At 35.9% G+C, this 25,608-nt stretch overlaps 1 protein-coding gene and 2 pseudogenes across 3 annotated transcripts in view; 2 read left to right on the top strand and 1 right to left on the bottom strand.

Annotated features, from left to right (window-relative positions):
- GEMIN6 (gem nuclear organelle associated protein 6) overlaps positions 1-25,608 on the top strand; it is a 52,305-nt gene that overhangs the window by 14,544 nt on the left and 12,153 nt on the right. The gene's annotated exons all lie outside the window — the stretch shown is intronic.
- LOC141500733 (tetratricopeptide repeat protein 39B pseudogene) lies at positions 14,064-15,953 on the top strand (annotated as a pseudogene).
- Positions 19,266-19,689, bottom strand: LOC141500796 (small ribosomal subunit protein uS8-like; annotated as a pseudogene).

Raw genomic sequence — 25,608 nt, forward strand, 5'->3', positions numbered from 1 at the left:
GCAGACTCCCAGTTATTTTATATTGGCTAACAGTTATTTTGAATGGAAATTTATCTCTTGCTGCTGGGCTTTGTTGGTAATATATAGAAATGCTGATGATTTATGAGAGTTTATTTTATATTTTGCAACTTTGCTAAAGTTGTTAATTGTTTCAAGTAGTTTTTTAGTTGATTCTCTAGGATTCTCTAAGTATATCATCACATCATCAGTATAGTCAAGTGGTCCAACCATTCTAAAAAGCAATTTGGAATTATGACCAAAAAGTCAAAAAACTCTGCATACTCTTTGATTCAATGTTAATAAACAGCAGAGGATCAAAGAGGGAAAGAACTCATGTGCACAAAAATATTTATTATAGTACTTTTTCTTGTAGCAAAGTATTAGAATCAAAGCAGACATTCATCAATCAAGAGGCGACACAACAAATTATAGCCTATGAAATTAATGGAATGCCATAAAAATGATGAAAACAGACATTCAGAGAAAATAGAGAAGACTTGTAAAATCTGGAGCTCATTTGCCTAAGACTCTCCTAAATGATAGAGAATTATTACTTGATGTTCCATGCCTGTATGAAGGGTAGAGTTGATGAGAACCTGAGAGAGGAAAATCTTACCTTACTCTGGTTTTCACCTTCAAGAGAGAATACATAGAGCACCAGTTTCTCTTCAAGAAAAAGAAAAAGACCATGAAGAAGCATGTCCCTTTTCCCTAGATTATCACACTGATTTTCCTATTCAATGAAATCTGAGCATAATAACACCTTCCCATGAGCCATATCTGCCTTACATATGTATTAATTAATGCAGTGAAATGTGAACAAAACAAGAACAATTTATACCAGGAAAAGAACTCTGAAAAAATTAAGAGCCATGATCAATGCAAAAACCTATCATAACTCCAAAAGATTCATAATGATTGATGCTTCCTACCTCTTGAAAAAGAGGCAATTTGACTGGAAGTACAGAATGAGACATTTTTCAAAATTGTTTTATGTAACTATACTTATTATAAAGAAATTACTTATAAAAAACTACTTATTATAATATACAATTAAAAATTGTAGAGAGTTCAAGAGTCAAGAATTAGGAATAGTGATCATTTTAAAAAAGGGAGAGGAGAAAAGGAAAGGGATATCACTAGAAAAATAACAGGTCATAAGAAGCTACAAACAGGACATTGTTGAAACTTCCTTTTAAGTTAGAAACATACAAAAAATCAAATCATGTAAGTAGATAGTTTCATATGCTATTCTCTTTTTTTGTTTTCTATAAATGGAATATATCTCCTTTGTTGATTTTTGTCAAGTTTATAATAATTAAAAGGAAAATACAAAACAAAATAAAAAATACTGACAGAATATTCAGAATAAATCGATCCTTTAGTGAATAAAAAGGACGACAGAAAGGATTTTTTAAAATACTATATAGGGAAAAAGAAAACTGAAGAAGATGGATGAGACAATTATAACAATAAAAAGCAGACCTGTTCTTAATTGTATTGGAAAGGGCAGAACAAAATGGTCAAAGATAAGTAAAGAGTGAGTGAGAACAGTTGATAAGTTCAGGTCACCAGGCTTGATGGGGAACTATATCCTTGGGTTCTGAAAAAAATAGGCAGATAAGATCACTGAGTTAGTGATCTTCGAACAAATATGGATTAACAAGAGAGATAACTCATAATTGGAAAAAGATAAACATGTCAATTTTCAAACAAATGAAAACAATGAAGTCTGCAAATTATTAGCCAATGCTGTTGACTCTGACTTTTGGCAAAATTCTGGATTAGAATAATGGATGATTAGTAAAAATATGCAAAAGCAGTTGGTGATCATAAACACTATTGCCTTATTAAAAACAGGTCTGTCAAACTAATCTTATTTCCTTCTTAGAGTTACTAGACAGGTAAACACAACAGATAAAATTTCCCTATATTATCACAAAGCATTTGATAAAGTTGTTCATTTGAATTGAGAAATGTAGGCTAGTTAATAGTACAGCTAAATTGATTCAGAACTGTTTGAATGGTCAAAACCAAAAATTAAATATTAATGGTTCAATGTCAATTTGGAGATCTTCAGTGGAACAAAACAATCTTATATTTAACAACTTTTTTCAATGATTTGGATAATGCATAAATAGCATACTTAACAAGTTTTCAAACAAAATGCAAAAAGGGATAACCAGCCCATTTGATCAAAAAATTAAAAAAAACTTGATAGGCTAGATTATTTAGACCAGATCTAATAAAATTAAACTTAAAAATCTCCAAGTATGGCAAGACATAATTTTGTCTGAAAAAGATGATAGAAGGAGTTGCTCACTAAGAAATTTCTTCCACAAATGAAATCTTAGAGCTAGACCAATGTGAAAAAAATCAATCATAATGCAGTGTAATTTACTAGGATTAAATTCAAAAGAACTAGGTACATTTTGTTTTTGTTTCATATGAACTTTGTGACCTTGGACAGATCATTTCACATTCTAATTCACAGTTTCCCCCTCTGTCAGATGAGAGATTTGAGCTAGATAATCTCAAAGATCACTTTCAGCTCTAAATCCATGATTTTATAATCTGGGGGTTTAGTTTACACTGTTAATTCATATTGGGCTTGTTTTAAACGATGATATGGTATGGTAATGAAAAAAACTAATGTCATCAGAGTGCATTAAGAGTCAGTGTTCAGTCCAGTGACTGATTTTAATTTGTTGTTCTTATTAATATTCTGGCATCAGGATGAAGCTTACCAGTTTTGAGTTATTTACTGATTTTATATATATATACATATATATATGTATATATATATACACACACACATATATATTATAAAAATTCCCATCTTGCAGAGTACTTACTTGTAATGTTTGTTGAATTGAAGGGGCTAAAACAAAGTACTCCAAAATAAATTTTTGAAAATTAAAAAAAAAGTCAGTGTTCAGACCTATGAAGATAATACCATTGTATTTGACCATAGTCTTCAAGTATTATGTGGTGGTCTGGGTGCCACAGGATAGGAAGATATTGATGGGAGGATTCAGAGGAGATCAACAAGAATGATGAAGAAACTTGAGATCCAGTCATAAGAAGACTGTTTGAAGGAACTGAGGAGAAAATTTAAAGGGGAATATGATAGCTGTGTTCAAGGTATTTGAAGAGTTGTTACAGAAAAATTAGGCTTTTTTGTGCATCCCCAGAGAGTAGAACTAGGACCATTGGGTAGAAGTTGCAGAAAGGCAGCTGTCTGATGCAAAAGAAACCCAATCAGAATGTAGTGGGGTGGGGGGTAGCTAGGTGGCGCAGTGGATAGAGCACCAGCCCTGGAGTCAGGAGTACCTGGGTTCCAATCCAGTCTCAGACACTTAATAATTACCTAGCCATGTGGCCTTGGGCAAGCCACTTAACCCCACTACCTAGCAAAAACCTAATAAAAAAAAAGAATGTAGTAAGTTCTCCTTGCAAAGGTTTTGATGGATAAATATTCAACTATGTTTATCCATGATTATAGGTGGTATTTTTTTTAAAGATTTTTCAAGGCAATGGGGTTAAGTGGCTTGCCCAAGGCCACACGGCTAGGTAATTATTAAGTATCTGAAGTCGGATTTGAACCCAGGTACTCCTGACTCCAAGGCCATTGCTCTATTCACTGCACTACCTAGCCACCCCTTGATTATAGGTGATATTAAGTGACTTCAGATCCTTCCCATCTATAAATCTCTCTTATTATGTAGCAGTGGTACCATATTATTTGGATACAAACAAATTTTTATAGGAAGCTGCACAATTTTGAAAGCATGAAGAAAGGAAGTTTAGAGATTTCTAAAAGATCAAAAGATCCAAAAATCACTAGGAAATTGGCTAGATGACACAGTGGATAGAGTATCTTTCCTGTAGTCTAGGAGACTTACCTTCCTAAGTTCAAATCTGTCCTGAAACACTTTGGGATCCTGGGCAAGTCACTTAACCCTTTTTTCCTCAGTTTCCTTATCTATAAAATGAGCTAGAAAAGGCAAACCATTCTAGTATTTTTTCCAAGAAAACCCCAAGTGGCATCATTAAGAATTGGACACAAGTAAAAGCAATTAATTAAACAACAAAATCTGAGATTACAAAAAAATGGTAATCAAAAGTATGTCAATAATCACCAACTAATATATTTATAGTCTGATCTTTATAAAATCTAGAAATGTTCTATACACACACACACACATACACACACCCATATCAAGAATATGGAGGCAGGTCAAAGGACATGCAAAGACAATTTACAGATGAGGAAATCAAAGCAATCCATTGTCATATGAAAAATTTCTTATTACAGAAATGCAAATTAAAGCATCTCTGAGGTACCACCTCACACCTCTCAGACTGGCCAGTATGACCAGAAAGGACAATGATCAATGTTGGAATGGATTCGGGAAATCTGGTATACTAATACATTGATGGTGGAGCTGTGAACTCATCCAACATTGCTGGAGAGAAATTTGGAGGTATACCCAAAGGGCAACAAAAATGTGCATACCCTTTGATCCAGCAATACAATACCACCACTGGGTCTATACCCTGAAGAGATTATGAAAAAGGGTAAAAATATCACTTGTACATATATATTCATGGCTTCCCTGTTTGTGGTGGCAAAGAATTGGAAATCAAGTAAATGTCCTTCAATTGGGGAATGTCTTAGCAAATTGTGGTATATGTATGTCATGGAACACTATTGTTCTATTAGAAACCAGGAGGGATGGGAATTCAGGGAAGCTTGGAAGGATTTGCATGACCTGATGCAGAGTGAGAGCAGAACCACAAGAACATTGTACATTCCAACAGCCACATGGGAGTGATGATCAACCTTAATGGACTTGTTCATTCCATCAGTGTAACAATCACACACAATTTGGGGATATCTGTGATGGAGAATACCATCTGTATCCAGAGAAAGAATTGTGGAGTTTCAACAAAGACCAAAGACTATTACCTTTCATTTAAAAAAATATATCTTATTATGTAATCTTGCTATTTCTTATACTTTATTTTTCTTCCTTAAGGATATGATTTCCCTTTCATCACATTCAACTTAGATCAATGCATACCATGAAAACAATGTAAAGACTAACAGACTGCCTTCTATGGGGGGGGGGGGGGAGCAAGAAGGGGAAAAATTGTAAAATTCAAAATAAATAAAATCTTTATTTTATAAAAAAGAATATTGAGGCAGCTAGGTGGTATAGTAGATAGAGTACCAGCCCTGGAGTCAGGAGGACCTGAGTTCAAATCTAGCCATAGACACTTAATTACCTAGCTGTGTGACCTTGGGAAATGTCCTATTGACAATGACATTGTGCTGATTGCAGCAAGCTCCTGAATACTATAGGATATACTCAATGAGAGGGCTTAAAAGAGATTGGTTCAATAAATCCATACAGGAAAAATCAAATGAATAATTCTCTTACAGACTTTAACATGGCTAGACAACCCCTAGAGGTAGTTCATCAATCCATGTACGTATCATAGGCATGGCAGATTAACCATAAACTGTATCTAGAATGTTGGCTAGCAAGCTGGATCACTGCTTCAAATTGCTGTTTTAAAACCCCATCTTTTTATATTAATGTTAATCCAACTGTGAAACATTAAAATAAATTGAATGAAAAGAAATAAAAATTAGTTTCACCTAGAGACACTGGAAAATGCATAGTAGATTATATTAATTCTCAATGCAGTACAAACAAGGAATAATAAAGTAGAACTCAAAACATTCTCAAAGAAATGTATGAGCATTAAGGAAGATTGACACATGGTGAGCATGATCATGGACATGAATGGTACATACTACAGGTATGATGGATTATGACCTTGATTACTGGAGTCAATATCCATAATAAGATCTCAGAGCTATCTGAATGTTTTATAATATTCTATAATGATAGGAAATGTATGCAAATCATACAGTTTCCAAATTGCCAAACTCAAAAGACAATGGTGAGTGTAAGTGACTTACAACATATATGGTGGTGGTGACTTGCATAGAAGAAATGGTATAAAATATGCCATTCATGAACTGTATGATAAGAAAGTAAACCAGTTATGTAGTGAAAATGTTGAGTTGGATTTTTTTTTTTAGGTTTTTGCAAGGCAGTGGGGTTAAGTGGCTTGCCCAAGGCCACACAGCTAGGTAATTATTAAGTGTCTGAGGCTGGATTTGAACTCAGATACTCCTGACTCCAGGGCCAGTGTTCTATCCACTGCACCACCTAGCCACTCCAATGAGGTAGATTATTGACTATACTATAGAGGGAATTCTTGTTTAGGTTTTCTCTAGAATAAATGGCATTTGGAGTTCCAGTTCTGAGATTCCATGATGTAGAAGGGAAGACAATAGTGGAAGAGTTGAGTATTGAGTTAATGTCCTCAGAATGTTAAAATGCATAGAGGGAGACTTCAGAATCATGACTGCTTCCCTGAAAACAATTTATGGAGGACATAGACAAGAATCCCAGAGAAGGTGAAATAACTCTCAAAAAACTGCAAACCACTAACAACCATGTGAAAGTTTGTACCAAATTATAATAAGCAAATCACAGCACTGATGTTTTACTTTATATAAGGGACTGTTGTGTGTGGGAGTACTGTAAACTTCCATCACCTGGTGTCCTCAAGCATCGGAGCATTGTTTTAGTGGTTGATTGGAGAGTACCACATGAGTATGAGTGGACCAGGGACTGGGGAGAATGTATTTGGTTTAGTAAACGGAGATCTGGGAGATCTTGGAGAATTTGTCATCCTTGTCTCCCTTATCTCCCGCCCCTTCAAAGTTCTGGGTAAGGACAGACTAGCCGGCAGGAACCTAACACATCCTGAGCAGCTAGTCTAACAGGAACATAACTTAATACTCAACAAATTGGCAAAAATGATAATAGAAATAGTTGGTGTGTGAGGGAATTCATAGAAGTCAAAGTAATAATACATTATTAGTGGATCTGTGAATTGTTCCATCATCCTGAAAAGTGATTTGTAATTGATTGGTTCTTGTCCTTATGGAAGATCAGCAAAATGACATCACTATGTTTGAGACATCTGCCAGTGTGTCCAACTGTGGCTGATCAGGCCAATACGAGCTCGGAATGCTCTACCACATAGTCCATGTGAACACCTGGGGTGGGTATCTAAACTTATGGATATCACATTTCCTTTGAGCTGCTTCAATTCTGCCTTCCTCAAAGAGCGCAGCCCCCTCACTGATGAGGGCATGCCATGCTGGGTGGTCCTGTACCAGTGTCTCCCATGCTGTACAATCAATTCTAAAGTTCTTCAATGAGACCTTCAAGGTGTCTCAATATCACTTCTTCTGATCCCCTTGTGAGTGTTTGCCCTGTGTGAGTTCTCCATAAAATAATTTTTTTTGCAAGCATATGTCTGGCATTCTAACATGTCCAGCCCATTATAGTTGTACACTCTTGTAGTAATGTTGGAATGCTAGGCAGTTTAACTCTAGAAAGGACCTCAGTGTCTGGTATCTTTTCCTGCCAGGTGATCTTTAGGATCTTCCTAAGACAATTTAAATGGAAATGATTCAGTTTCCTGACATGGTGCTGGAAGACTGTCCAGGTTTCACAGGCAGATAGCAATGAGGTCAGCACAACGGCTCTGAAGACCTTAAGTTTGGTAGTCAGTTTGATATCTTTTCTCTCCCATTCTTTCCAAGTCTCCCATATACTGAACTAGTTCTGACCTCATCATCAATGTGTACCTCCCTGGAAAGGACACTGCCAAGGTAAGTGAACTTGTCCACAGTACTCACAACTTCATTTGCTGTAATTGATGATTCCACATATGGATGATGTTGGTGATGGTCTGATGGAGCATTTGTTTTTTGGTGTTAAAGTGTTAGATCAAATTTAGAAGCAAGGAATCAATTCATACTTTATTGTATGTCAGCATCAGAGTCTACATTGAGGGCACAGTCATCTGCAAACAGAAGATCATGCATCAACACTCCCTCTACTTTGGTCTTGGCTTGGAGCCTTTTCAAGTTGAAGAATTTATCGTCAGTGTGGCCATGCTCATCTTCAGTGAAGTCTTTTTGATAACATGGCTGAAAACATCATGCTAAAAAGTATGGGATCAAGGATACAGCCACTGATGACTGGGAAATCTTGAGAGCATCGTCCACTATCTAGAACTCAGCATGGAACTTTTCTGGGTGACCAAATTTTGATATAATTTTCCATAAACTCTTCATGACTGATGGTATCAAGGCCTTGGTCAGATCTACAAATATCATACCTCTGTTCTGTTCCTGGCATTTTTTCTGGCAGTTTTTGGGCAGCAAACACCGTATCAGCTGTTCCTTGAACCTTTCTGAAACCACACTGACTCTCAAGGAGGTGACCATTTTCCAAGGGAAGGATCACCTTATTGAGGAGAACTCTGACAAAAATCTTACCAGCAATGACTAAAAGAGAAATACCCCTGTGATTGGCACAGGACAATCTATTCCCTTTACCTTTATAGAGATGGATGATGGAAGCATCTTTGAAGTCATGGGGGATAACCTCTTCATGCCATCTAACCTGGAAAACTTCAGTCAACTTTTGAATGAGCAATGGACCCCCTCACCTTGTAGATCTCAGCTGGAATAGAATCAGCATCAGGTGCTTTGCCACCATGGCATTAAAAACCTCTTCTTCAGTTGGAACTTCAGCCAGAGACTGATTAACTTTACTTGAGGTAAACTGTCAATGACTTCTGCATTGATTGATGATGGTCTGCTAAACACTATGGAATTATGATTTTAAAAAATGATTAAGGGGCAGCTAGGTGGCTTAGTGGATAAAGCACCGGCCCTGGAGTCAGGAGTACCTGGGTTCAAATCCGGTCTCAGACACTTAATAATTACCTAGCTGTGTGGCCTTGGGCAAGCCAATTAACCCCGTTTGCTTTGCAAAAAAAACCCCTAAAAAATGATTAAAATGCCCATTGAAGAAAAAACAATTCTATGGAAAACTCAGGGCAAGCTCTCATGAGAGGAGCATGTTCTTTGGTCCAAGGATTCCACTGCTTAAGGCATAAACCCCAAGAAGGTCAAAGACCAAAAGGAAGATTCTATATATATTTTGTTATATATGCTTATATATATATATATATATATATATATGCTCATAACAGCATATTTTGTGGTAGCAAAGAACTGAAATCAAAACATCTATTGGAGAATGGTTGAACACACTATGATTCTATGTATATAATATATACATAAATATATATGTACACACTTAACTAAACTGTTAAATGACAAATATTAAAACCTCAGAGAAGCATGAGAAGACAGACATGGACCAATGCAGGGCAAAGTGCACCAGACCAGGAAAACAACATGTAACAATTACCACCTGGCACCTCCTTCCTTAAGGTCAATTGTGTTAACATTTCATCCTAGGGTTCTCCAGTATCCTTAACAAGGCTTGAAGTGTCAGGGCTCTCTGAAAATGACTAGCCTCCACCAATGTGTTACCCCATTGCTCCCCAGTTCCATTTTACTACTAATAGTAGGATTAGCTTACACAAAGAAATATTTACTTCAAAGGTATAAAGACAAACATGCAAACTTTTCCCCAAATATATGTGGAAAGCCCCCATCCCCAATAGGGGAAGAGAACTAGATTTATAGCTTAACTTTCTATTTAGCACAACAGACCCTCTTCCAACTCCACCTCCACCTCCCATCCCCTTATGGACAAGTCCCAAGTACCTGTCCTCACTAGGCTTCTCTGCCAAGTGGGCTAGCTGCACCATCCTGTCTGTACTGTAATCCTAACTCCAAGGTTGCTGTATCTTAAACATTCAGGTTTTGGAGGATCACCATGGCACTGTAACTGTGAGGCACAAATAAGAACAGAAATCTGAGGCCCATTTTTCAGAACTGGGATAAAAAGAGGTATACCCTATTCCCAATTCAGTTCATGTCTCCTATGAGGTAGGGTAAACTATGATCTTCACCTTCAGAATGCAGCAGAAAAAAGCCAGCAAGAAGAGACAGTTAAGGTCTGGCAGATTTTAAAGGCAGAGCAAGACAATCAGCTTTTTTCTGGCTACACAGATAATCAAGGTAGGTTACTCACACCTATAGGGAACTTTGAGAAACAGGGTACCTCCAAGTTAGAAGATCTGAATTTGCACAGAAAAGCCTCCTTAAAATTTTATTCAGTGACTTCAATGACATAAGACAACAAAACTGAATCCTATGTAATTATAATGACCAAGCTTTGTCATTGAAGAGCTAGGATAATGGGAGTGTTGGTTAGTTTTATTGAACTGTATTTTTCTATTTTTAAATCATTACATTTGGTTAGATGAAAAGGAGGGAACATTCAAAAACAAACATTATTTAAAAATATAAGATTAATAAAAAGATAAAAATTTATGAGATATATAAATTGCAAACTGTATTATATAAGGGAGCATTTGGTGGCATAAATCAATTGAAATACTGAAAAAAAAGTTGTGTACATACCAATATGTCCATGCATCAGTCTGGAAGAGTTAGATCACCCACCTCTTTTTCTATGGTCTTTTGGAATTCTCTAGCAAAGTGTGACATTTTTTTGAACTATAAACTTTTTCCTTGTCTGATCCTCATTACTCCAGTTAATTTGGCTTTTTTATTTTGTTTTGTTTCCCAGCAGGACCTCAAGTTCAAAGTTGTAGCAAAAATGAAAATTAACTAGTTGATAGCTCAGGAGTGATATAGTTCATAAGTTTTAACTGAACCTTGTATATCCACATAGGTAAAGAATGACCCCCCCCTTATTACTTATTTTACCTTTTGAAGACTAGAATTATGTTAAGACAAATCAATAAATTATTAATCTCTGCTTTGGATAGAGAATTGGTAGATGTCTGAATAAGTGGAATATCCTATCACTACTAAAAATCGAGTTTCCTGCTAAGCTTGTATGATCTGTTTACCAAACTTTTCTATTTTCTCTTTATTCCCAGATAATCTATGAAATACTTAAGACTATATTATATTGGGGCGGCTAGGTGGCGTAGTGGATAAAGCACCGGCCTTGGAGTCAGGAGTACCTGGGTTCAAATCTGGTCTCAGACATTTAATAATTACCTAGCTGTGTGGCCTTGGGCAAGCCACTTAACCCCATTTGCCTTGCCAAAAATCTAAAAAAAAAAAAAAAGACTATATTATATTTCTGCCTCCAATGATCTTCATCCAAATGCTTTCCACAATGCTTCTCCACTCTGGTTCTGAGATTTCTTTGTATAAATAAATTTCCTAAAACAATGTGACACCTTGATCTCAGACTGCACCTCTACCTATCTTACCTTTTAAAAAATAAGTCGAATTTCTGTATTTACCAATTTGATTTTAAATTATCACTTTGATTTTTTACATATTTATGTATAATGAATGAGTTCTTAACCCAAGGGGGTCTGTGGATAGACTTCAGGAAGTCTGTGAACTTGGAAAGGAAAAAAATACCCTTATTTTCACTTTTCTCTAACTGAAATTTAGTATTTACTAAAGTTAAGAATATTTTTAAAAAAGTTTTAAGGGGTTTTATAGGTTTCACCTGACATCTAAAGGGGTCCAAAATGATTTTAGAACCTTTAGTGTATACATATCTGAGGTTAGGGGATTTCTTATTGGCTTCTTTATGGAATTTTTGTGCTCCATCTTTTCTGCTCCACCTTAACAATGTAGTTTCATCTTAGTGGATGTTTGTTTCCCCAGTATTTAAAATAGTGCTCATAGTTGGCATCTAATATTTGTGTGATTTATTCTCCTAAAAAGAATAGTGTTTACTCTAAATTCATTCAACTTCTGTCACTTTCTTCCCCTCTCTCAAGCCCTTGTAAATTGCTTTTGTTTCCATTTATCTTCTAAAGATCATTTCTACTTTTTCATATCCTCTAGTCACCTTTTAGTCAGTCAGAAGTTTTTCCAAAGCATTCAATACTGCCAATCAGTCTTTTTTTTCTTTTCTCTTTTTCCTGAACCTACTCTTCTCTCTTTCTTGACTTCTCTTGCACCCATCTCCTACTTTCCTTTATCCTCTCTGTACTCATTACCCTAATCCCATTTTCTGCCTGCTCAAAACCAGGCCTGCCTTTTCCCTCAAGTGCCCTATGTTTCACAATTCACTTTCCACTCTTACCCTACACCAATTACCATCCCTTGAATACAGCTTGGGTATCAGAAAAGCATCCTAATTAAGCTAATTCACATTAAGGTATAATTTAAAAGTCTTAATACTTCCAGGAGATATCTGCCTAATATTTCAGTGGATCAGTCACTGAAGTCAGTATGTTTTTCCCTCCACAGAATCAAACAGTAGCAATCAATTTTCCTTTCCTTCCTGTGTTTTTCCATAAAACAAGGATAAAAATTGCTAATTAATACTCCATTCCTTGTGTCAGTGCTATCCCATATCCAAACACTTGGAGATTAATGTTTGTAATTTAGGAGATCCTGGATCCCTCAAACTGGGAGTAGGTTATTACCAAAAGGAGATGTCTGGTAGAGCTAAAACTAGGGAAAGAGAGGGTAGGTAACCACTTAAAAGTGTAGCATAATTTTATAAGTGAGCAAATATTCAATGCTAGAAAATTCTCTGAATGTCATAGAGAGGTTTATTTTAAATATCTAGTGTGTTTGAGTATATAGAGAAGGGTCTAGGTTTCAATACTGGTTTCAATACTTAAATGACTGATTCTTGTGTCTTCATCCCTGTCAATCAAGTAAAGCCAACATGTTGAATCTAAAGAGGGCTGAACACTTAGCAGAGAAAATTTAGGTATTTTACTAGTCCTAAGTTTAGTTTGATTGAACTATGTGATGGTTCAGTTGCCATAGAACTTAATAGTTAGATCATAATTTTTAGTCATTTACACAAATTACTTGTCCTCTATGCCTAATAGCATACATGACTGTCCATTTCATAAAAGTATATCAAATTAAATTCATCCTAAATTTTACTTAATTTTAATCTCCTAGTCACCAAAGCCATTTTCTGCAGTGTTGTCTGCTCACAGCTTCTTTTTAAAAAAAAAGATGGAGTATACAATATTGCCTATATCAAGGACCCATTAGGTCCTTAACATCCACTACACTCACAATAATATGAAAAATAAAAATGATATATATCAAATCCTCTTACAAGGAATATCAGTATGCCTTTGTTTGATATTAAATGGGACCTGGTAGTGATACGGCATTCACTAAAAATAGCAGCCCTGTCCACACTTTCATTTAAAAAATTTCTAGAAATGGCTAAAGGAGACCCTGTCTGAGCTAGAAGTGGAGAATCTTGAGTATGTAGGTTACAACTAGTCCACAGATTGATTTCCCTGAAAATAAAAATCATCTTAAGACAGTCAAGAGAATTAGTTTGCACTTCCAACTCCCTACTAGACTGCAGTGGACCATGTCTGTGAGAATTAAGCTTTGAAGGTTTAAGACAGAGTAATTCAGTAACTATAAACAGCAGTTACCTTTTTTTCTGCAAAACTACTTTATATCTTAAATAACAGTATATTTTAACAAACAGTATCTGTTTTGCATACAACTTCCTTGCAGTATACTGAAAAGATAAAAAAATGGAAACTGATATGGAGAACTCAACACATAGAGAAAGGTTTGGGTTTTTTGCAAGGTCCAGGCTTAATGCTCAATTACAACACACTTCTATATAGAATGGTTAGATTGCTTTCAAAAAAGCAGTGATTATAACTGATAATTCTATGAAACCAATATCTGAACTGAAACTGGACCCAGAAGTTGTCTCTGTCTCAGGGTATCTGTCTTCATGTCTGTTACTTCTCTGAAGCTAGTTGTTTCTAGTCCCACTTTCCTATTATCTGTGTAACTTTCTTTTTTTCTCTTCTCTTTTATGAGTGTCAATCATATTGCATTTCCCAACCATTTGAATTCTTGTTTATAAAAATTCTATTTTTATTGCAACAGCAACAACTTGAAGATTTCAATATTGACCTGAACCCTGCATGTGATACACCAGTCACTTTCCCATTGCTCAGGAAAGAAGAAGCAACCTTCCTTTCAGCTATATCACTGTAACCTATGTACATATATATTCTATAACCTATCTATAACATTCTATAACCTCTCCAGAGTGGAAAGCAAATATGGCATTTCCTGGAATTAAAATAGAAAATGAGGAGGAAGACCATTTTGAAGATGCCTTTGAAAAAATTCCAGTAGCAACATCAATTACCCTTTCCTTATCCATAGAAGAAAGCACAATAGGATTATATTTATTTCTAAGTAATAAATTCTCAGAAGCTTTGGATTCACTTCGCCCACTGTATAATAAAAGCATGTATCATGCCCTTATCTATGGCTCTATTGTGGTTTTTAGGGCCTTTCTGACTTTTGATCCTCAAGATATACAATTGGCAAATATCACAATGAATGAAGTTTTGAAAACTTGTGGAAATTTCAGAAGAAAAACCACAATGATAAATTCACTGACTCGTCTAATTTATAAACAGGAACTAAATATGATTAAGGAAGAAGAACTTCATGCAGAACTCTGCTATGCTCAAGGTTTATCCCTGAAAGCATTATTGATGCTTTTACAAGGTGAAAATATGTTCAGTTTTCTCAAAACTGGAATCAATTTTGGATTAAGTTACCAAATATATAAAGATTGTCAAGAGTTACTGCATTTATTAAACTTCCAAAGCAAAACCCAGAAACATTTGGCTGGAGAAATAAAGTTTGGAATAGGAATATTCAATTTGATGTCTTCACTTTTACCATCTAAGGTCCTTCCACTATTGAATTTTCTTGGTAATTCTGGCAGTTTGGAATTAGGTCTGACATTACTCCATGAAGGTGCATCATCATCCAATATTAGTAACATACTATGTTTGCTAACCTTGTTCCTATATTACAGTTACATCTCTGTCACTTTTGGCACTGGAAAGGAAAAGGAGCATGATTTAGAAAATCTCCTTATAAATTTTCTCACAAAATTTCCAAATTGTGTCTTCCTTGTCTTTAGTTACGCACGCTTAAGCATGCTGAAAGGGAATTTTGACTTTGCAAAGATAAAACTTCAGCAATGCATTTTTTTACAAAATGAATGGCCAGAGCTTCATAATTTCTGTTATTGGGAACTTATGTGGTGCTACATTTTACAACAGGAATGGAAATCTGCTTACCAATACGCAGACCTCCTTTGTCAACAAAACAAGTGGTTCCAAGCTTCCTTCACATATAGCAAGGCTGCCATCTTGACCATGCTTCCTACTGAATTTGTGAAGTCAGTAGGGGAGGATATAACATCTTTGTTTTTAAAAGTAAAAAGTCTAAAATCAAAAATTTTAGGGAATTCCCTCCCAATGGAAAGCTTTGCTGCTAGGAAATCCCAACGCTATAGTGGTATCACCTCCTGGAATACAGCACAACCTGTTCTGGAGCTCATGTATATCTGGAGTGGCTTTAGAATCATAAGAAGGCGGCGAGACCTCATTTCACGTTGGCTGCTATTAATTGAAAAAGAAGAGGCAGCTTTACAGACAGACCAAAACAAAGATTATGAAACAGATGACATGTCTTTGATATATTTACTAAAAGGTCTATGCCTGAAATACCTATGCAAATACTGGAAAGCTGAGCTATACTTCAACCGTGTCATTAAAAATGAAAAATTGATCAAATTTGATACATATCTGGTGCCATATGCATATTATGAGCTGGGAGTTCTACAATATCTACGAGGAAATAACAATGCAGCAATAAGAACCATAAAACAAATTAAAAAATTTAAAAACTTTTACTTGGAGAACAGGTTACAGGTTAGGGTTCATTTAGCCCTTCAGCAAATCACTAAAGAAAAATGATTTTAAAATAAGTGACGGTTTTATATCACATAAATGTAATGTCTAAAATAAGATGCCATTAAAAAGTAGAAAAATCAGTTCTGTGTGGAAGGAATCTGATAGGTAGTTACTAGAAATATCTGAACAATAAGTAAGATATCTACCATTAATACAGTCCCTCTTTTCAATAACTTTCACATGCTTCATAGGTTCAATTTAGCAAATAGAGTAATGTGCATTCTTGAATAATTAAATGTTGATGGGGTGGTTAAAGGGATGAGGTCATTGTTTAAACATTTGAGGGTATATCCTGGCCCTCCATGTTAAAAAGGCAGTTAGGTGGCTCAGTTCATAGATCCTGGACCTGAAGTCAGGAAGATCTGAGTTCAAATGTGACTTCACTCACTTTTCAGTTATGTCACCCTAGACATGACACTAAACCTCTATTTGCCTTAATCTAGTGGAGATGGAAATGTCAAACCACTCCAATATCTTTATTAAGAAACCTCATGGACAATATGATCCACAGGATCACCAAGAGTTAGAAATGACTGAATCTACTGAACGATAATCACAACCTGGCCCTAGTTAGCATTTTAAGTTATTCCTTATTGATTGCTTATACATTGGGAAATAATTTGACCTAAGCTATTGTAAATGAGAACTACCCCCTTTGTATTGGGCCTTCAAAAGGAAATATGAAGACCCTCTGAGCCCTAGAGAGAAAGGAGGGAGAGGGGGAAGAGATTTTAATTCCTGTGCTATGAAGCTTCCAACTTCCAAAAGTCAACCCTAAAGAGAACTATGTAGTCATGTGGCAATAGATCCCAAATTCCTATGTTTTTTGGAAGATTAGAGAGAACTCCTGAATACCACTCTCTTTGAAAAGTGTTTAGAGTTCCAAGACGAAAAAGGGGGGAGGGGAGGCTAGGTGGCGCAGTGGATAAAGCACCAGCCCTGGAGTCAGGAGTACCTGGGGTCAAATCTGGTCTCAGACACTTAATAATTACCTAGCTGTATGGCCTTGGGAAAGCCACTTAACCCCATTTGCCTTGCAAAAAAGAAAAAAAAGGGGGGGGTTGCTTGAATGCACATTTTGGAGAGATCTCAGGATCTTAACCTTCTAGTCAGAGAAAAAGGTGTTGCTGTTCAGCCTTTTAGAAAGAAGCGAACCATGCAGAAGTCAAGGCTGCTGTCCAAGAATTTGCATTTGCCTTAGTAGTGCTTTGTGTTAGTATACAACTATCACATTCCAGGGATCAAAATATTCTCTCAGGTCTCTGTCCTCCCTTGTAAAGGACTATGAAAGGGGTAGTTCTGTTCTATAATAGCCTTAGATGAAATTTAAACACTTAATCTTCATCCTCAATGAGTGATGACTGGGTCAACACGAAGTTAGTACAAGGCCCTGTGGTGTCTTCCTTTCTCTCACTGATGTGTTAATTGACACCTTCCATAGGGAGATACAATCAAAGCCCTGAATCAGAGGGAAATAGATCTACATTGAGTCCAGATCCCATTTGTGAATAAGATGGGGAAACAAGTCCAGGGAAGTTAAGTGACCCTTGACCACAATTACACAGGGAAGGTTGAGATTTGAACCAGGTCCTTTGACTTCCAAGTTATTCTTTGTCCAAAGCACCATGCTGATATGATCCCTTTAACTTCAAGGGAGTTGATCAAAGTCCTTTGATCATCTACTTACATAAATAAAATAAACTAGTCATTTCCTAATTATAATGTAAACTTTCTCAAATGCACTTGTCAACACATCTTTACTGTATGTTTTATACAATACCCAGATAAAGTTAGTGAAATAAGACTAAATGAATTAAGTGCTGGACAAGAACTTAATAATGCACACTTGATACACTGACTTAAAAAAAAAATCACTGAAAGTTTTACTAAGACTTCCAAACAAAATAATTAGGTATTTTAAATTGTATAGTTTCTGCTCATTTTGGAAACATTTTTCCTTGTGCACATATCTAAGAGCCTTCTCTACAAGAAACTTATTTCTTATTGATAAAATGATATAAATACATAGAAAAGCACTCATAAATCTTTTTCATCATGAGCACATTTATATAATTGCTCTTTTTCTATAAAACTTCAGAATAACTGAAAGCTCATTTCTTTTTCAAGAAAGGGCAAGTAAGGAAGGGGAAAGGGAAATATGAGAAGGGCATGGAGAAAAGGAAGAGAGAATAATCTATTTAGATGTGCAAGAAAAACCTTTCCATTATATAATCCCAATTAGGACTCACTATCTTCATTTCATTCTTACCATGGATGCAACTGTCTTCTCTTCTGCTACTGAACTAAATTGAGTAGAGGAACTACTATAGTAGAGAAACTGGATTTAGAAGAGACCATAGAAATCATCTAGTCCTATCCCATTCATTTTATAAATGAGGCTCAGAAAAGTAAGGCCATATGGGGTAGTAGAGTTGGATTTTAATCAAGGCTCTCCACTTCTATAGCATCACAAAGCTGTTTCTATGCAGGAACCAGGCCCTAATCATCTGAACTGACTCTTGTGGTTGAGACCCACTCTCTTCCATTCTAGTTATATACTCCATGGGATGGATACTTGGTGAAGTTGTATATCATTAGTCTGACAAGATAATAGCAATGGAGAAATAGTGTGATTTCTCAATCCAAACCAAAGAAAAATCTTAGGATTAGCTCCTCTTGTATCCTCAGAAAATTTTCCTTGATAAATTGTCAACAAATTATTAGTGAATAACTATGCTCTTGTACCTCTCTTATTAGCCAGGAAAGCTATCCCTCTTATAGGTCTTGAAAAAGTAGATCATTGTCACTTACTTTGCCAGCACCAAATTTGGTCTGAGCAATTCTTTCATATCTTTAAATATTTCTAGTCATTGCCCTTTGGGATAAATAGGAAAGGACTCTGCCTATTTGTAGAATACCACCATTTGAATAAAATGTGTTAAGTTTTAGTAGCTTCTCTAGAACATGAAGAATTCAGGGAAGGTAATTTTCTTCAACTTAAGCTGAAACATATTCAACCTATCCAAGCAATTCAGTCAAGAGTCATTGATACTGGTCTTTTTACAGTTTGATCCTTTTGATGATTTCTAGAAGCTTAGCACAGTATGATTCCTTACAATGGAGCAAAGTTGACAGTACAACATATATATATATATATATATATATATATATATATATATATATATATATATATATATATAATCTCCATTGACATTTATGTAAATGAAGTTATTTAAGTTAGTTTCATTGAGTGTTTAGAGATCTAGTAGTTAGGAAAAAAGGAATAGGATTTTCATATTCAAAGACTTCAACAAATTTTTGATGCTGGAGAAGAGATCTTTCTCAATATTGCACATTACTGGTTGGGCAAAATGATCAGAAAGTATTTTCCCTCCTTTTTTTTCCACTGGAGCATTTTATTTATACATATGTTTTACACTCTTAGAAAAAGAATCCCAGGATTTTTCCTCCTGTGTGTTTTCGTCTTGCTTCTTCATGGTCTATGATGCCAGCTGAAGGTAGTAAGCACAATGAACCCAAACTGACGGGATGGTAGCAGATTATTCTGCCATTTTTCCAGATCTTTCAATTGAACATCAAATCTGGGGCTGATTATACCACACTTGTTTAATTTGCCCGTGAGGTTCACAACAATTTTTCCTGCTCTATGATCATCAATGATCTCAAATTCGCCAATGTAACCATGCTTCATCATCACAGTTAAGAACCAGACGATTACTTTAGAGCATGGCCTAATGAGAACCTGGCGTTTTCCTTGCTTTTCAGAGCATCTGCCGGGACATTCATGTGCACCATGGTGGCGGCGCTGCAAGATGGCGGAAAGAGCCCTTTTTTTTTTAACTCTCCTATTATTTCCAATGTCAAGAAGCCTTCAGATGACTTTCAAATTCTTTTTTTTTAACTACCACAGCTTCATTTTAAATACTTCTTTTATTCCAAAAGCCTAACTGATAAATATCCCCCCCCCCCCAACAGGGAATCCCAGCCACAAGATTATTATAATACTGATTTGATTATGTCACTTTTCAAAAATTTCCAATAGTATCTCATTCCTTACCTGGAAAAATTTATATTATTTTTTATAGCCTTCAAGGGTTTCCAGAATCAAGTCTCATTATATGCAGTTAACCTTCTAACCTCTCCCCAACAGGAGCCCCATGCTTTAATTAGACAATTCGCATTGATTCTAAACATAACCTCATTATCAATTTTATGTCTTAATGCTGTTTCCCTTCAATTTATACCAATCCAATATGTTCAAGATAACCTTTATCATGTGTCTTTCCTTTTCCAATTTTCATCCTAAGACCCTAGAATTTAGAGCAGGAAAGTCTCAGAGACTGCCTAGGCCAAACTCTTCTATCTGTGGATGAAGAAATTGTATTTCAGAAATAAATTACTTCTCCAATAGGTAATAAAGATTTATACCCAGATTTTTTTACCCTGGAATCCAATGCTTTAGTATTTTCCCACTATTTAATGAATATTTTTTTAGTGGCAGCTCTTAAATCTTTTTTCAAATTTAAGGCAATGGGGAGGGCAGCTGGGGGAGCAGCTAGGTGGTGCAGTGGACAGAGCACCAGTCCTGGAGTCAGGAGGACCTGAGTTCAAATCTGACCTCAGACACTTAATAATTATCTAGCTGTGTGGCCTTGGGCAAGCCACTTAACCCCACTGCCTTGAAAAAAAAATCTGAAAAAAATATTTAAGGCAATGGACAAGGCTAGGTAATTAAGTGTCTGAGGTCAGATTTGAACTCAGGTCCTCCTGACTCCAGGGCTGGTGCTCTGTCCACTGCACCACCTACCTGCCCCTGTTTCATGAATATTTGAATTTAATTTATTTAATTTCTCCTTTCTGAGATGGCCATCAATTGGAAAATGGTTGAACAAGTTATGGTATATGATTGTAATGGAATACTATTGTGTTATAAGAAATGATGAGGGGCATGGGTTCAAAAAACCTGGGAAGACTTATATGAATTCATGTAAAATGAAGTGAATAGATCCAGGAGAACATTGTACACAATAACATCGAAATTAGAATGCTGATCAAGACTTAGGTATTATGATCATGACAAGTGAGTCAAGAAAATTCCAAAGGATCTACAATGAAAAATGCAATCGACCTCCAGAGAGAAACCTGATGAACTCTGAGTGCAAACTGATGCATATTTTTAACTTTTTTTTGCAATATAGCTAATATAGAAATATATTTTTCATGATTTCACATGTATAATGGGTATCTCAAAGGGAGGGAGGTACTTGGAAAGAATTTGAAATTCAAAATAAAGAATGAAAAAAAATTTTTTTAATTCTCCCTTTTTTAAGCCAGGTGCTCTTTGCAGTGATTGGTTAAGTTATTGCTGACTCCTTGTCAGATACATATTGTTAAGTATAGTCAGGGGGAGGGCAAAGAAATTTTATGAAGTAGTTAATTTGAAGGAAATATTCATATTTAGAAGCACTTGTGCTAGATGCTGGTTACATAGACATAGAGAACAAACAATCCATTCTTTTAAAGAGTTTGCATTCTACTAGTGGAGATTATAAGTATATATCTAAGTGTATTCTGAATAAATAAATGCAAAGTATTTAAATATAAGGTGGTTTAGGAGGGAGGTTCCGGAACTGGCACCAGTGGGGGTCAGGAAAGGCTTCTTGTATAAGTGATACTTGAGCTGATTCTTAAAAGAAGTAAACCATAAAGAAAGCTGCAAGTTTTGGAAAAATACACTACCTCACAAAGATGCTACTGCCATTTAGAAGAAATTAACAAATTTACAAAGGTCTTAGATTCTATTAATTCATTATCCAAATAAGTTTGGAATGTGTCAGTGTTATTTCTTTAACTTACTGTGGGTAGTACTGGCATGAAAATTAACCATTTTGTGCTGAAATATTAAAATGTAATTTTTGATATCTCAGGTCTCACCTAGTACATTTCCCTCTCTTTTCAAAAGAGGAACCAAGGCTCAGAAGGTGGCAGACCAGTGCTTTCCACCACATAATGAAGGTGTTTCTCATTTAAATATATAGTGCTGGGCCTCACCCCCCACCATCATGCTGAAGTACCCAGAGGTACTATTCTGCTGCTACTATTCTCTCAAGGTTCTTTTTACTGGGTAACCTTGAGGGTGGGGTTGTAGTGGAAAATTTTAACAACCAATTTTCTGTGGGGAGGGGGGAAACTTGCATTAAAATTTTTTCTATCACTTTAAGTATCGACAATCAAAACAACAATAAATAACACTTAATTTTTTGTAGAGTTTTCGAATTTATGAGTTGTAAATGCTCACGATGAAAAACCAGCTTTCTGGAAAAGATTCTGGATGACTTCAACCCTTAACCCTCCCCCCCGCCCACTTTTGTACTGTCACTCAATAGCTTCAAACTGTGTTTCCCATTGATTTATCAGTCAGTCCAGGGACAGGCAATGAGGGGGCAGCAGGGGAGGCAGAGCTGAGCAAACCTGTATGTGCTCACCTTTTGCAATCAGAAGTGAGGTTCAGTTCTGCTCCCCCCACCCTCCCACCCCACATCCCTGCCCCAAGAAAAGACATTTAACTCATGTGTTATAACAATTCAGTAGTTACAGAAACGACTCCCCCACAACTGGAGGGTGCACTCTCCCCTTGCACATATGAGGTTATTAGGGGAGAGTGGGCTCAAATTAAGAGTCAGGAACATGCTTCTAGTACTAGAAGAGTCCTCATGAAGAACCCTTTAAGTTGTAACTCTCTGTGGGTGCTTGAAGCCACCTTACAACTGCACATCTAGCTTATCCTCCACATGTCTCTTTGTTCCCTCAGCCACTGCTGCTCCAGGGATGCCACTCAGTTTCCCTGGACACTGCCGCCAACAGTGATGGGACTTGCAAGCCTTTTGGAAAGTTAGCTGGTCAGTTCCATCCCAGAAGCCTAGGTTGTCTTTTTTTTTTTTTTTTTGCAAGGCAAATGGGGTTAAGTGGCTTGCCCAAGGCCACACAGGTAATAATATATTAAGTGTCTGGGACCAGAGTTGAACCTGGGTACTCCTGACTCCAGGGCCGGTGCTTTATCCACTGCGCCACCTAGCTGCCCCCTAGGTTGTCTTTCTCAAGATATCTTCTGTTTCCCTGGGCAGGTCTAACTCTACTTCCTGATGGATGCCTTGTTTTCTACTAATCCAGTCTCTCTGGTAACATGTAGGAAGAGGAAAGAAAGGAAGACACTCTTTCCTCCCTACAATCTAATTCCCTCTCAGGTTTCTGGAATCATCAATCTTCTCCCATTTGATTCACTGGCCACCCACTAGTTTTCAGTTTTCATTTATAAGCCAAGAAGGAGTGGATCAAAGAGCAAATAACAGAAATAATTCTATCCAAGAAAATAATACTAATGAGACATCATACCAAAATTTGTGGAATGCAGCCAAGGCAGTTTTGAGGGGAAAACTTTATATCTCTAAATACCTATATGAATAAAATAAAGAGATCAATGAATTGGGTATGTAACTAAAAAAGCTAAAAAAACAAATTAAAGATCACCAATTAAATACCCAATTAGAAATTCTGAAAATCAAGGAAGAGATTAAAAAAACTGAAAGCAAGAGAACCATTGATCTCATAAATAAAACTAAGAGTTGGTTTTATGAAAAAAATAAAACAGACAAACTGTTGGTTAATCTGATTTAAAAAAAAATAGGGGGCAGCTAGGTGGCAGTAGATAGAGCACAGGCCCTGGAGTCAGAAGGACCTGAGTTCAAATTGGCCTTAGACACTTAAAATTACCTAGCTGTGGCCTTGGGCAAGCCACTTAACCCCATTGCCTTGCAAAAAAAAAAAAAATTACTAGTATTAAAAACAAAAAGGGTGAACTAACCAGCAATGAGGAGGAAATAGATAATTCAGAGCTACTTGGCTGAGCTGTATGCTGATAAATTTGAGTGAAATGTATGCATATTTACAAAAATACAAACACCCTAGGTTAACAGAAGAGCTAATAAAATATTTAAATAACTCCATTTCAGAAAAAAGAAACTGAAGAAACCAATAAACTCCCTAAGAAAAAGTCTCCAGGTCCAGATGGATTTATTTACAATAAGTAAATTTTACCAAATATTCATAAACTCTTATAAAAAATAGTTCTGCCAAATTCCTTTTATGACCCCAACATGGTCCTGATACCTAAAACAGGAAGAACCAAAACAATCTCCCTAATGAAGAATGTAAAAATCTTAAATGAAATTTTAGCAATGAGACTACAGAATGTTACTAGCATAATATACCATCATCAGGTAGGATTTATACCAGGTAGGCAGGGATGGTTCAATATTAGAAACATAATTGAAAACATCAATAGAAAAACCAACAGAAATGATTATCTCAATACTGAAAAAGCCTTTGATAAAATACAACATCCATTCCTATTAAAAACACCAGAAAGTTTAGGAATAAATGGAGTTTTCCTTATTTTTATTTTTTTTTTTTTGGCTAGGCAATGGGTTAAGTGGCTTGCCCAAGGCCACACAGGTAATAAGTGTCTGAGGCTGGATTTGGACTCTGGTATTCCTGACTCCAGGGCCGGTGCTCTATCCACTATACCACCTAACTGCCCTGGAGTTTTCCTTAAAATAATAAATTCATCAAAAACATCAACAAATATATATAATGGGAATAAAATCGGAGAATTTCCAATAAAATTGGGTGAAAAGGGATGCCCATTATCACCATTACTATTCAATATAGAATTAGAAATGCTAGCTGTAGCAATATGAGAAGAAAAAGAAATTGAAGGAATCAGAATTAGCAATCAGGAAGTAAAGCTTTCACTCTTTGCAGATGATATGATGGTTTAGAGAACCCAAAGAAATCATCTAAACAACTTGAAACATTTAACAAATTAAGCAGAGTATCAGGATATAAAACAAACCCACATAAATCATTAGCATTTCCATATATATGAACAAGAGATAGAGAAATTCCATTCAAAGTAACTATAGACAACATAAAATACTTGGGAATCTACCTCCCAAAACAAACCCCAAAACTGTATAAACACAATTATAAAGCACTTCTCACCTATTAGTCCAATCTAAATTGAAAAATGCCAATTGCTCATGGTCAGATTGAACCTAATACAATAAAAATGACAATTTTACCCAAATTAAATCCCAATTAAACTACCAAATAACCACCAAGCTAAAAAAAATAACAAAATTCATCTGGAGACAAAAGAGCAAGCATAACAAGGGAAGTGATGAAAAAAAAGTAAAGGAAAGTGGCCTAACTCTGTCAGATCTAAAACTATACTATAAAGCAGCAGTCATCAAAACTACCTGGTACTAGTTAAGAAATAAAGTAATGGATCACTGGATTAGGAGAGAGTCAAAAGAAACCACAGTAAATGACAAGAGTAATCCACTGTTTGACAAACACAAAGACATGAGATTCTGGGATAAGAACTTGCTGACAAAAACTGTTGGGAGTACTGGAAAATAATATGGCAAAAACTAGGCATAGACCCACATCTGAGATCTATATCAAAATAAGGTCAAAATGGGTACAGGATTGAGACATAAAGGATGACACCATGGATAAATTAATAACTAAGAAATATTCTATCTGATCTATGGAAAGGGGATAAATTTGGGATCAAACAAGAATTAGAATACATTATAAACTGCAAAATGAAAGATTTTGACTATATTAAAAAGTTTTCACACTAATAAAATC

This window comes from Macrotis lagotis, chromosome 1 (assembly GCF_037893015.1).
Source record: "Macrotis lagotis isolate mMagLag1 chromosome 1, bilby.v1.9.chrom.fasta, whole genome shotgun sequence".
Classification (NCBI taxonomy): domain Eukaryota; kingdom Metazoa; phylum Chordata; class Mammalia; order Peramelemorphia; family Peramelidae; genus Macrotis; species Macrotis lagotis.